This window comes from Bos taurus, chromosome 14 (assembly GCF_002263795.3).
Source record: "Bos taurus isolate L1 Dominette 01449 registration number 42190680 breed Hereford chromosome 14, ARS-UCD2.0, whole genome shotgun sequence".
Taxonomy (NCBI): domain Eukaryota; kingdom Metazoa; phylum Chordata; class Mammalia; order Artiodactyla; family Bovidae; genus Bos; species Bos taurus.
In genome coordinates, this window is record NC_037341.1 from 22,150,420 (window position 1) to 22,164,398 (window position 13,979).

At 42.5% G+C, this 13,979-nt stretch overlaps 1 non-coding gene across 1 annotated transcript; it reads left to right on the forward strand.

Moving 5' to 3' along the window:
* The first annotated feature begins 451 nt into the window (after positions 1–451).
* TRNAC-GCA (transfer RNA cysteine (anticodon GCA)) lies at positions 452–522 on the forward strand. Its single transcript has one exon. It is a non-coding gene; the product is annotated as a tRNA-Cys (tRNA).
* The last annotated feature ends 13,457 nt before the right edge of the window (positions 523–13,979 follow it).

Here is a 13,979-nt window from a genome sequence, read left to right on the forward strand (position 1 = left end):
ATCTAAAAGATAAGCCAAATGAGCAAATATAATAAAATGAAACCAGACCCATAGATCAGGTAACAGACCAGTGGTTACTAGAGTGGGGAGAGTTGAGGGGAGGGGCAAAATCAGAAAGGGATTACGAAGTACCAATGACTAGGTATAAAATAGGTAAGTTACAAGGATGTAATGTACAGCACAAGGAATATAGTCACTATTTTATATTAACTTTGTATGGAGTGTAATATATGAAAATACAGAATTACTATGTGTATAACTAATATAACATTGTAAGTCTACTGTATTTCAGTAAAAAAAATAAAAACAAAAAATGTAGCTAGGTAGATAGGTTGCTATAGATAAACAATAATATTCTTTATTATTATTGAGAAGATAGAGACTATAGAATCATTTTGTTATATATCAGAAAGTAATATAATACTGTAAATCTGTTATATTTCAATGGACTTCCTGGGTGGCTCAGTGGTAAAGAATCTGCCTGCAATGCAGAAGACCCAGGTTCGATCCCTGGATTGGGAAGATCTCCTGGAGAAGGAAATGACAACCCACTCTAGTGTTCTTGCCTGGCAAATCCAATGGACAGAGGAGCGTGGGGAGCCTACAGTTCATGGGGTTGCGAAGAGTTGAACATGACTTAGTGACTAAACAACAACAACAAATACAAGAATTGACTAAACCAGGTGATAGATTTGAAAGTGTTTCTTATGTTATTCTGTCTCTATTTCTTCATGTTTCTATGTTTTATTCATAAAAATATGAAAATTAAATAAATTAATTTGAAAATATGAAAAATGCATTCATCTAAGTCCATAAGGCTTCATATTTGGGGGATTAAGGTTAAAGCTCAGATCCATTATTTCTGAAGTTGAAATTATACCTTCTTTCTTATTTGCTTATTTGGCTGCATTGGGTCTTAATTGTAGCAGCAAGATTTTCATTGTGTCATGCAGGATATTTCTTTGTGGCTCATGGGCCTTCTAGTTGCAGCATGTGGGGTTAGTTGCTCTGGGCCATGTGGGATCTTAGTTCCCGGACCAGGGATCGAACCCTCATCCCCTGCATTGCAAAACAGATTCTTTACTGGGCCACCAGGGAAGTCCCTACCTTCTTTCATGTGCATAGTTTACTGGCATTATTATCACACAAAATGGGCTTGAGATTGGGTGAGATTGTGACTTCTAAATCAGCTAAACATACTTCTAAATCAGCTCTTGTGTCCTTGAATTTCTTCCTAGAGATGACACCTCCCTTCACAGCCCACCCTCCTTCAGGAAGTCTTCCTACAGCAGTACCTTCCTCTCTCCTTCCCCCACCAGCTTCAACAATTGCTTGCTCTGTGACCTTAGGCCATTTGCTCAAACTTTCTAATATGTGACTTTAGTGTGAAGTGGAGGTAATAGCAGAACCGCGCTCCTAAAGTTATTCTAAGGATTGAAGGAACTCCTGCATGTAAAATGCTTGGCACAATTTCTGCCAAATTTCCAGCACAGCTAACGTTGGCTCTTCTTAGTCGTCATCTGCCTTAGAGCAAGATTATTTGTCGACTCTTATGTTATCAAACCACTTGAGGGCAGGGGCACGATATGACTTGATAAATACACTCTTAAAGAGGGATTTTCTCACCCAATTGGTACACACATCCGGAAACTAGATTATCATGAGAGTTAGGGTTTTAGCAGATGAAATCTACAATTCTCAAGATTTCATCCTGAAATATCCCTGAAAAGACAGAAGATTTTAATGAGAAGTGACTGGATCTCCATGACAAGGTGCTATATAATTTTGTCAAGTTTTTTTTTTTTTTTAAACTGTGGTAAAATAAAATTTTCCACCTTAGCCACTTATAAGCGTACAGTTCACTGGTGTTAAGTACATTCATGTTGGTGTGCAACCATGATCTGTCACCAGAGCTATTTCATCTTCCCAAACAGAAACTCATCGATACTGACTTCCTTCCCACTCCCCCAGCCCCTTTCACCCATCATTCCACTCTCTGTCTGTGGGAATCTGACTTCTCTACTCTACGTACCCCAGGTAAGTAGACTCACACAGAGTCTGACATCTTCACGATACCCTGGGTAAGTAGGTTCACACAGAGTTTGACATCTGCATGACTGTCTTGTTCTACTCAGTATAATGCCTTCAAGTTTCATCCATGTTCTAGCCTGTGTCAGAATGTCACGGCCTCCTAAGCCTGAAGAAAGCTCCATTGTATGGATGGACCACATTTCCTTTAACCAAGCAGACACTTGGGTTACTTCTGTCTTTTGGTTATTGTGAATAATGCTTCTGTGAACATTGATGTACAAGCATCTCTTCAAAACACTGCTTCCAGTCCCTTTGGAAATACACCCTGGAGTGAACTGCTGGATCATCTGGGAACTCTTTGTAAACCCCGAAGAACCAACATCCTGTTCTCTGCAGCAACTGCACCATCTCACTTTCCTTTCAGCCACGCACAAGGTTCCAACTTCTCCATATTATTTCCAGCCCTTTTGGCAAGTCTTTTGCCTTCTAAGGGTTCCATAATTATCAAAGAAATAGCACGGGATCAGTAGATTATCATGGCTCTAACCTGACCTTTATAATTGGATCACACCTTTCCTTGAATTCTTGACTTCTAGCTTTGCACCTGCCAGCTGTGTAGCTTTGGGCAAATGATGTGATTTGTCTGAACTTCAGTCCACTTTAAGTATAAACTGAGGATCACAGCTCATAGGGTTCCTAGGGTTGTTATGGGATCTGAACAAGAAAATCATCATGAAATACTGTCATCTGCAACAACATGGATGGACCTAGAGATTATCATATTAAGTGCAGTTAAGTCAGACAGAGAAAAACAGATATAATACCACTTATATGTGGAGTCTAAAAAAATGGACACAAGTGAACTTATTTGCAAAACAGAAGTAGACTCACAGACAGAAAAAAAACTTATGGTTACCAGTGGGGAAATGTTGGGGGAGAGACAAATTAGGAATTTAGGATTAAAATATACACACTAATATATAAAATAGAAAACTAACAAGGACCCACTGTTCAGCACAGGGAACTATACTTATTATCTTGTAAAAATCTACAACGCAAGAGAATGTAAAAAGAAGGAATATATATATATATATGTATAACTGAATCACTTTGTTGTATACTTGAAACTAACACAACATTATAAATGAAATATATAAAAATAAAAGATCAACTTCAATAAAAGCAAAACAAAACAAAATCATTGCCAAGTACTTATACAATGCTGCTCATACAGAACTCAAGAAACTCAACCTTTGTTACTACTTTTTGAAAGAGTTTCTTCTCAAGAAAATATTGATTATTTAAGGATGCCATCTTCTGCTAGTTCCATTAGTACATATTTTCATTTTTGAAATGTCCCTTCTTTTTACACGTGTACACACATGTATGTGTGATACTTCAAATATTTAATTTTGATCTGAGCTGAAGGATGAGAAGTTAGTATCAGATTAGAGAAGTTCCTGGAAACAAGTTACCTTGAGAGGAACTAGTTGTTTGGAATGAGGGGGAGGATAGGGTCACTTGATCCAGGAAAAGACACTTCATAATAAACTTGATGGAAAGAGAACAAAATTAATGGTGAGAACAGAACGTTCATTCTCCCTTTCTCAGGAACATAGTTTGTTCTACAAATCTTAGAATAATTCACAGAAAACAGACATCTACACTGGAGAAAAAGAAGAAACCTGAATTACATTTCTAAGCAGTAAACTGTAGAACTGCAAAATAAAAATTTTCATTTCCAGCATAAATTTGGTGTCTATTTTGCTATTATTCCTTTGAATTGAAACAAACAGATAGTGTTTTTCTTCAATGTAGTACTTGATCATTTTATATAATACATATGAATCATTTTACAATTAGTAAAACAAAATTCTATTTATTAACTTAGGCAATATTAGGGAAGATGGCTATGTTGCACTAATAGAAATTTTCTTAAAAAGTCTTCAAGTTAAGTAATCTGTTGAAACACCCAAACACATATGTATTTGCACACATATGCTTCAGCCTTCAGGAAAGAAACACAGGGTACTTCTCTGGTGGTCCAGTGGCTAGGACTTCGTATTCCCAGTGCAAGGGGACTGGGGTTCAATCCCTGGTCAGAGAACTAGATCTCACATGCTGCAACCAAGACCTGGTGCAGCCAAATAAATAAATATTTTAAAAAAGAAACACGGATAACATCTCTATAATGCCTATTTTTCATCTTGAATTTTGGAAGTGATGTGTTTCAAAGAACCCTTGTCTTCTCCGTGTTCTGTTTCTATTTGGAACAATAAAAGTACAAATGCTTTTTGCAAACATCTTTTAAGAAAGCTGCTGCTGCTGCTAAGTCACTTCAGTCGTGTCCCACTCTGTGCGACCCCAGAGATGGCAGCCCACCAGGCTCCCCCGTCCCTGGGATTCTTCAGGCAGGAACACTGGAGTGGGTTGCCATTTCCTTCTCCAATGCATGAAAGGGAAAAGTGAAAGTGAAGACGCTCAGTCTTGTCTGACTCTTAGCGACCCCATGGACTGCAGCCCATCAGGCTCCTCCATCCATGGGATTTTCCAAGCAAGAGTGCTGGAGTGGGGTGCCATTGCTTTCTCCGAAGAAAGCTGGAGGGGAGTCCAATTCTGGAAAAGCAGAGCTTCAGATTGATTTATTAGACCTACCCCAGGGGTTTTGTTTTGTTTTCCTTTTAGAGCAGGTTTTCCAGCTCCAAAGTTTACCTGAATTTTCTTGAGAAAGATTAGGACATAGAATTTTCATGCAGTCCTTGAAAGGTGCTTTAGGAAAACCCTAGCCAGCCCTGGACCAAGCACACCTCCGATAAAGAGAGGTCTCATTGACCCCAGGGAAAACGGCAGATTGATACCCCTTTTGTTGAACAGCCTGTGATTTCATTAATTTCATTGACAGTAATTCGGAGTGAAATTTATGAAGGCCACAGAGCAGAGTTAGTGAACCGCACGAAATGTCAGCGCGCCCACTCCTGGCTCCACCATCTCTGACTCTCTCCCCCACGTCCACCTGCTCTGTTTGCTTTGGCGGCTGCTCTCTCATCTCGTTCAGGAGGCTTCCTGCGACCCAGGACCTCGCTCCACCCTGGGTACCACAGCCCCAGGGGGGTCCACGCTCGTCTGAGCGTCCACGAGGTTTCACTGCCCATGTTTGGTTCTCTGCATAGGTACCGCACTCACACACACCACACACACACACACACCACCCCCTGACACACATACCACCCACACACATTCACATCCAGACACCACCCAGGCACACACACACACACACCACCCCCTGACACACACACCACCCACACACATTCACACCCAGACACCACCCAGGCACACACACACATACACCACCCACCCACACACACCAGCTCCCCCCCCACACACACTCCACACACATACCACCCACACACACATTCACACCTAGACACCATACAGGAGCACACACATACACCACCCACCACACACACACATACAACATGCACACACACGCACACCACCTCCTGACACACACGCTACCCACACACACAGTCACACCCACACACCACCCAGGCACACACACACATACACCACCCATACCACATACACATCACCCCCACACACATACCATACACACCATCTGTACCACGCCCCCCCACGCCCACCGTAAACACACACCACACACATCACACACTCCACAAGCACTCCACAAACACTACACACCAAAATACCACACCCCCCCACACACACAACCCATACACCATCTGTACCACACACACAGTACATTCACACACATACACCCCACCATCCTACACACATGACATCTTAGATGCAGCACATGCAACCCTTCTCCTTAGGTTCACACCAGACGGACTCTCTGGAGTCCCGCTTACATTTCTGAAGCTCCACTTCCCCTCAGTCAGTTTCTGTTGTATGTTCTGTCACCTGCAGTCTGAAAAGTCCTGAATAACCAATTGTTTTTAGAGAAAATTGTTTTTCTGAGTTTGCCTGCCCAGTATTCTTCCAGGGTAGACATCTTAAGTTGTGTGTTTAGTAAACACTTTCATTTCCACCAGTAAAATTTGCATTGACAAGCCAAGGGGCATAAACTTAAATTACAGGAATTATAATTGAGAGTATATTTCCTTGGCATTAACAATAAATAGATTTTTTTGTTTTGATGAATATGATTTTTGTTTATGCATTTTAGGTGTTATGCCTAGATAAAAAGATAAGCATATAGCCATTCATGCAAAATATTAAGAGAAATACTTGGGTATTTTTAATGAGAAAAATGACTCATTAAAGACAAGAGACAAATTGTCTCACCCCTATCAAGTTTCTTTCAGGTATGAGTGTAAAATTTTAAGGCATTTCAAGTTTTCTTTTAAGAAGTAACTACTTTAACATGCATTTAGAATGGACAGCATGCAGTCAGTTCATCGCTGATGGCCTTCTTGTAGTGCTCTCCTATCACTCAGATCATCTTCCTGGACATCAGTATTTTGCATAAAGCTCCTCCAGAGCCAGATGGTGACTGCGTAAAGTCCCCTGGGTACCATCTGATGAAATGTGATGCAGGAGAGGCAGACTGGAAGGAGGCAGAGATTTTTGATTGCTGTGACACATGTTTTCAAATTAAAAAAAAATATGTAAGACCAGGTAAACACAGTTGACCCATTCTAGGGTCTTGGAAAGGGCCAAAATGAGTGTGAAACCCTAAAGCATAACTTCATTAACTTCAGCTAAATTCACCTCCGGGCAACACTGAAAAACTTTTTTGGCTGCACTGGGTCTCCGTTGCTATGCGCGGGCTTGCTCGAGTTGGCGGGGCTGGCTACTCTTTGTTGCCGTGCGAGGGCTTCTCACTGTGGCGGCTTCTCTAACGGCGGAGCACAGGCTCTAGGGCCTTGCGAGCTCCAGTAGTCGTGGCATGAGGGCTCAGTAGCTGTGGTTCCTGGGCTTAGTTGCCCTGCAGCAGGTGGGATCTTCCTGGGCCCGGGATTGAACCTGAGTCTTCTGCATTGGCAGGTGAATTCCCATCCACTGTACCACCAGGGAAGTCCAACACTGAACATTTGACTGAGTCGGGCTAGATCTCTGTTCTATCCCACTAGTTAGAAAAAGGAGACAGACTTCTTAGTTGAAGGTCTCTTGTAGAATCCTCGGGAGAAATACCATTTATACTTCTAGGATAAATACAATAATGTAAGTAATTTCCTGGTTATTTGTCATGCCTTTGGTCATTCCCTGAGGCTAAAATTCTACAGATACCACCTTGATTCCATCAGGTCCATGGGTTGAAGCTGGGAGATTACTTCCTGTTTGGCAGTTATAAAAGGTGAACCCAGTACCCCTAAGTGTACCTGGGAGCATGAGGTTTCTAAAGCCTTCCTGAATACTCAAGGGGCAGATCAGACCTCTTGGGGATTCTCTAGAGCCCCTTTCTCATCCTCCACCAACCTACTTATTCATCTTATAATGTAAGATTATAATGTATAGGCCCACCTGTGCTTTCACATTAACCTGATCCTGTTGACAAGAGCAGGGCCTTCCAGTGCAATACACTACCTAGAGGTGCAATAGTGTCCTAGCATTGAAAAAGAAACCACTTGAAACATTGTCGCCCTAAATCAAGCTGACATCTCCACCTCTGCATTTCGTGACAAGATCCTTTCAATAAATCTTACCTTAATATTTAATAATTACTTATGAAATGTGGGAAATGTTTTGCTTAGTTGTATACTAGCAAATTAATCAAAATATCCTTGATTATTCCATCCAGGATAAATTTTTTAACACTTAAAACCACCTGGTCACAAGAAATATTAAAAATATCAGCTTTAAAAAACATTGTGTTAGTTTCAGGTACACAGCAAAGTGATTCATATATATATGCCTAATTTTTCAGATTCATTTCCATTATAGATCATTACATGATATTGAATATAGTTCCCTGTGCTATACAGTAAATCCTTGTTATTTATCTGTTTTACAGTAGTGTACATCTGTTCGTCCCAAACTCCCAATTTGGCCCTCTTCCCCTTGGTAACCGCTAGTTCATCTACTGTCTGTGGGTCTGTTTACATTTCGCACAAACCTTTGTTTGTATTATGTTTTAGATTTCACGTGTGAGTGACAGCACATGATCTTAGCCTTTCTCTGTTTGACTTCGTATGATAATCTCTATGTGCATCCAAGTTGTTGCAAATGGCATTATTTCATTCTTTGCTATGACTGAGAAGTGTTCCATTGTGTATATGTACCACATCTACTTTATCCGTTACTCTCTTGATGGGCACTTAGGTTGCTTCCATGTCTGGCTATCGTAGAATAGCGCTGCAATGAACACTGGGGTGAATGTACCTTTTAGAATTAGACTTCTTATCTTTTCTGGATATGTGCCCAGGAATGGGGTTTCTGGTAGCTCAATTCAAAATATCAGGTTTTAATTTATGTACATTTTTTTCCAGGGCCACATTATGGACAATCAGTAAACTAAACTTTCAAGCTAATAAATATATTAAATGAGGATAAGATTCTGAAAAAGATGTGGAATGTAAAGGTATTTTGGGAGGGGAGCAATATGGACTGATGTCAGATTTCTGATGATTTCTGAAAAATCTTGCTTCAGTATTTTAAATAGATGATGACCCTGGTGCTAGAATTCCACTGGTGCCTTGGAAAGTTAGATAAAGAGTTTCATTCACAACCTTTTTTTGTTGATTAGTTCAGCTAATCTTTTTTTAAAAAAATAATTTTTATTGGAATATAGTTGATTTACAATTTGTATTGGTTTCAGGTGTATAGCAAAGTGATTCAGTTATACTTGTTTTTATTCACAAATTTAAAATTTCCCAATACACTGGAGGTCACACACATCTTTTACAACTATTTATTTTTTTCTTTTTCTGTTTTATTTATTTATTTATTATTTATTTTCTTTTTCTGTTTTAAATTATGGAAGTATGGTAACACGCTGACAGGAGATTCAGAAAATACATAGAACAAGGTTACATATAGCTTCACTATATATTGTAGTTATTCTTTGCAACTATTTAAATTTAAGATGAAAATGTTTGGATGGCCATGTGTCGATGTATAAGAGTGGAAGGCAGCTTTTCACAATTCCTGAAAGGAGTGGGTGCTGTCATCACTTTGTAGATGAAGTCACAGTATTAATGAAAGGAAACATCCCTGGATATTTGGTTTAACCAAAACCTACAGAAGCTCAGCCTGCAGAACTGAAAATAGAAGTGAGCCTGCCATGGCGCTGCCACTGCGGAGGCGCTATTTACAGTCAGGAAAAGTGAAGCTCACGGCCACACAAAAGGCCTCCCCAATTGATTGTGTTCTGCTGACTTCCTCACATTGTGGGCCACCAGGATCTGCTGGCAAGAGAAGGGGTGAGTCAGGCCCCAGGGCTGACTCCAGGGCCCAGATAAGGCATCTGGAAATCTCTGGGAGCCCCAAGGAGTGGCGAGGCAGCCGCCCACTCTGCCCAGGTTGCCGGAGGGGCCCTGCCGGGTGCCTGAGTGAAGGCAGGTCTATTCCAGGCCTCGCTGCCTCCGCGCAGTCTGAGCCAGGACTTGACTCAGTTTCAGAAACGGAGTCTCCTCATGGAGGGAACACCCAGGGCCAGGCTGGCCCTTGGAACCAACACATTCTCCCATGTGTGAATTCCTCCAACAGAGCCTTCAAGATGCATCCCTATAGGTTACAACCCAGACAACCTCTTAAAAACCTGTTATTTTGCCTAGAAATATGCTGTGCTGGCTAAGTCGCTACAGTTGTGTCTGACCCTTTTCGACTCCATGGACTGAAGCCTGCCAGGCTTCTCTGTCCATCGGATTCTCCAGGCAAGAATATTGGAGTGAAAAAAAAAAAGAATACCGGAGTGGGTTGCCATTTCCTCCTCCAGGGGATCTTCCGGACTCAGGGATCTCCTGCATCTCCTGCATTGGCAGGCGGGTTCTTTACCACTCCCCCGGACCATCTACCCTGAAGATCTCTCCACCTGTGCCTCTCCACACCTGCCTCATGGCTCCCCCACCCCCACCTGCTCCTCACCTGCTTTCTGGGCTATTCTCTCCCCACCACCCCATCTGTGAGCCTCGTGTCCTGATGATGATGAGATCACACCGCATTGAGTGATGAGATGCTCCCAATTATGTGCATGGATCCTGGAGCCAGGCCGTTTCCTCAGACCCGGCCCTGTACTCATGCTCTTATGCCCTGGGACACACACTACCTTTGTGGATGGCCCTTTTGCATCCACAGCTGTAAACAGGGCTCACCCAGGGTGCCTCTCCTTGGGTTGCTGCAAGGATTAGTCCAGCACTGATCTTGCAGAGACCCTAGAGCAGGACCAGGCTGCAGAGCTGTTACTGCACTTTGACCTGTGTAAGACCATCCTCAACGGGGTTGTCAACCCACTATTAAATTTCTACTCTCAAGTATCTTTGAGTTATGTGCTAGACACCAGGCATATGTACGTTGCTCACAAAAAGACGTACCCTCTGCTTTTCAGAGACTCATAGTAAGTATTTATGCTTCTCTCCAGAGCCCCTTGTGACCACACAGTGAGTGACTCCTCCTCCCTTCCTTTTTTCTTCTCTTTTTAAAATATTTGTTTATTTATTTATTTGGCTATGCAGGCTCTTTGTTGAAGCATGTGGGATCTAGTTCCCTGGCCAGGGATCAAACCCTGGCCCCTGGCATTGAGAACAAGGAGTCAGCCACTGGACCACCGGGGAAATCCCCTTCCCTTTCTTCTTTCTTTTTCCTCCCTCCCTCCCTGCCTTCCTTCCCCTCTCCTTCCTTTCAGCAAATACAAGTCTGATGCTGCCCTATGCTGGGGGTGCTGCTTCAGAGAGCAAGGTTGCTCCTCCATGGGATGAACTAACACTGGAGAAGACAAATAATAAATGCATACATGGATAAATAATATGACTCAGGAGAGCAATAAATACTCCACAGAAATCCGGAAGGGAGGGTGTACGCTGCCATGCGATGTAGCTGCTCGGTCTGGGCACCTCTGCTGAGTGAGACGGGTTGGGGTGCAGGGTAGGGGCACAGGAAGGGTGGACTTGGTCCAGATCTGGGGGAAGAGCCATCAGGCAGGGGAGAGGGCGCCTTCAGAAAGGAAGTGAGGGATGCAGAGGGAAATCGTGGTCTGCTTGGTCCTCAAAGGTGTGCGGTCAAGGCTTGGTCTTGATCCCAGTACAATGGGAAGCCTCAGAGGGAGAAGGTGACATGATCCAATGCATACTTATAGAAGGCTCCTCTGCCTGCGAGAGGCATGTGGAGAAGAGTCCAAGGAGTGAGGGGATGACCAGATGGGCGGCAGTGGAAGCAGGTACTAGCCTGGTCCCGAGATGCTGGTACTGACCCTACAAGGCAGTTCCTGATCTCTGGTCTCTAACTTCAGCCTTTTCATTTTTTAAAAAGCCAAGTAAGAGCTAAGTAGTTTTTCTGTTGTCAGAATCACAGCCCCCAAACCTTAATCTTATACTAATTAGAGGGGTTTAATAGGAGAATATGTTAAGAAAAATTTAAAACACGTTTCCCACAAAAATTTTTATATACCAGAAATGGAAGAGACAAATTCAGTCCTTTCATCTCTATCTGATTCAAGTTAGTGTTGATGTAGTTTTAAATATCTCCTGTGGTGAGTCTTCATTGTTTCTTAAAGGCAATTGTTTTCATATTTCAAACATCCTTCTAGTAAGAATTTAAATTGTAATTTTTTTTTCTATTTTAAACTAACAAAGAGTCAGTGAATGTATATTCAGTATAAGAAGAGCTGACTGGGGGATTTAAAAAATTGTGACACAATACTTTTGAATTAACTTCTTAGGTTTACTAAATTATGTTGGACAATCCAAAAGGAGTTCCTGTCTGTCCTGTAAAATTATGTATTCCAGGTATTTCTAGGTTATTAATCTTAATCTCTTACTCTTCTCTTGTCCCTTAGTCCACATCAAAAAAAAGGCAAAAAAGAATCATTGATTAGCCAGGCTAGACATCAAAGGACTGATCTTCCCACAAATCAATCCCCTGGGGTCTTAATTGCTTTGCTGATTTCTCCCAAACTTTCCCATTTGTCTACTGAACTGCTCATTCCTACAGCTTCAGGTTTGTTGTCATAAATTCTTCCCTTTCCTGTTTTTTTGCTACAAGTTGTTGTCCAGGTAGCAGTCCTTGGAAAAGTGAATTGCTGCCCCGGTGACTAGCACAGGGAACACCAGATCTCAGAGACGCAGCCCCACCTCGTCTTGGGCATCACACGGACTCAATCCCGGACTCTGGGGTCCTCGTCTTTAGAGAATGATCACTCCCAACAAACACAGACGTCATCGCTTTGCCTTTGTTGTTTCTTCTCTTTCAAAAACGAAATTAACGCGATGATAACCTCCTTCTCCCCAGACCCGGGTATCGATTTCTGCCTCATTTTCTGGCCCCTCTTCTCAGTTCTGAAGACGCTACCAAAGGGGCGTTATTGATCAGCGGGCTGCCGGTCACTTCCTTGGGCACAAAGGACACAGACCCTGTCACCTCCGTGCCCCGGAATAGACCTGAAGGTAAAGGGTCAGAGATGAAAGGCTTCTGATCAGTTCTTCTTTGTAATCAGCCTCTCAGGAAGGCTGAGCCTCTGTTTACACCTGTCCTTGGGGTTTAAGATGGAAAACTTTTACTCCCAGGTCCAGACGTGGATGTAGGTGAAGCAGAACACTTATCTTTCTCAGTTTCTCATGGGGGCAGATGGATTGTTTGTGGTTAAGGCAGTTTGCCTTTTTAGGTAAAAAGCTGATGCATCCTGAGTCTTTCGTTTGTTGCCTGCCCTGCTGAGACTCCATCTGTTACAGAGATCGTAACGCTTTAGACGTCAGCTAGAGAACACCCAAATTAATTTCCTCTGAGAAAGGACCCTTAAAGATTCCTTCTTCTTTCCTTGGGTTGCAACGATGTCATTGATTTCATTGTTAAACCGGAGCAGAGAGGGTCAAGGGAGTTTGGGGAAGCTGAGAGAAAGAATGCCAGAAAAAGGGCATTAGTCATCTACCTTCACAGAGTGGCCGCTGACCATTCAAGACTCTCAACCACCACCTGGAGAAGAGAAATGTTCTAAAGTGGCCTTGGCTTAACCCACCGCTTCTTAGGGTGCACTCTATGACTAATTTTTAAAAGCAAAGTTGCATCTTGAAATTCTGATAACTGCTGTTAATATTTCATAGTATTCCTAGGTTATTGCCTTAAAACAGAAATGTGTTTCCCATTTGAATTGCACCAATCTCCTCTTCTATTCTCCCTGCCCCTCCTCATGCCCTGGCCATTTATATCCTTACTCATTAAATGAGGGCAATTATTCTCATGCATGTCTCCTAAGTTCTCTGTAGTTGATAGAGCTGCAAACTTGTGAAAAGGCAATATGTTCAATAGGCCACAAAGAATGGGAAAATGTGCAGAGTTCAGTTTGAGAAGAAAAGTGGCTATTGGGGGCTTCCCTGGAGGTCCAGTGGTTAAGGCTTCACCTTCCAGTGCAGGGGTGCTGGTTCAATCCCTGGTCGGGGAGTTAAGATCCCACAGGCTTCTTGGCCGAAAAATCAAAACATAAAACATAAACAGTGTTGTGACAAATTCAATAAAAACTTTAAAACAGGCCCATTAAAAAAAAAACTTTAAGAAAATTGGCTCTCTTGCTTCATGGGATGTTGATGCTGGGGCATTTGGGGTGGGCATTGTGCCCCGTGATTAAGACCAAGAACAGCTCCTTTTCCCCCCAGGGAGCGAGGAGGAGAAGCAATCTGGTCTCAGAGAAGTAGGGTTCAGCCCTCTTCCCAGAATCTGCCAGGCTCTCTCCCAGATGTGTCCAGTCTGGCTCCTGACCCCACGAAAGTCCCCTCTTCTTGGTTTCCCCCATCCCAGCTCTGAAGCTAGAAGGCAGGTATGTTTGAGGTTGTGTAGTTACA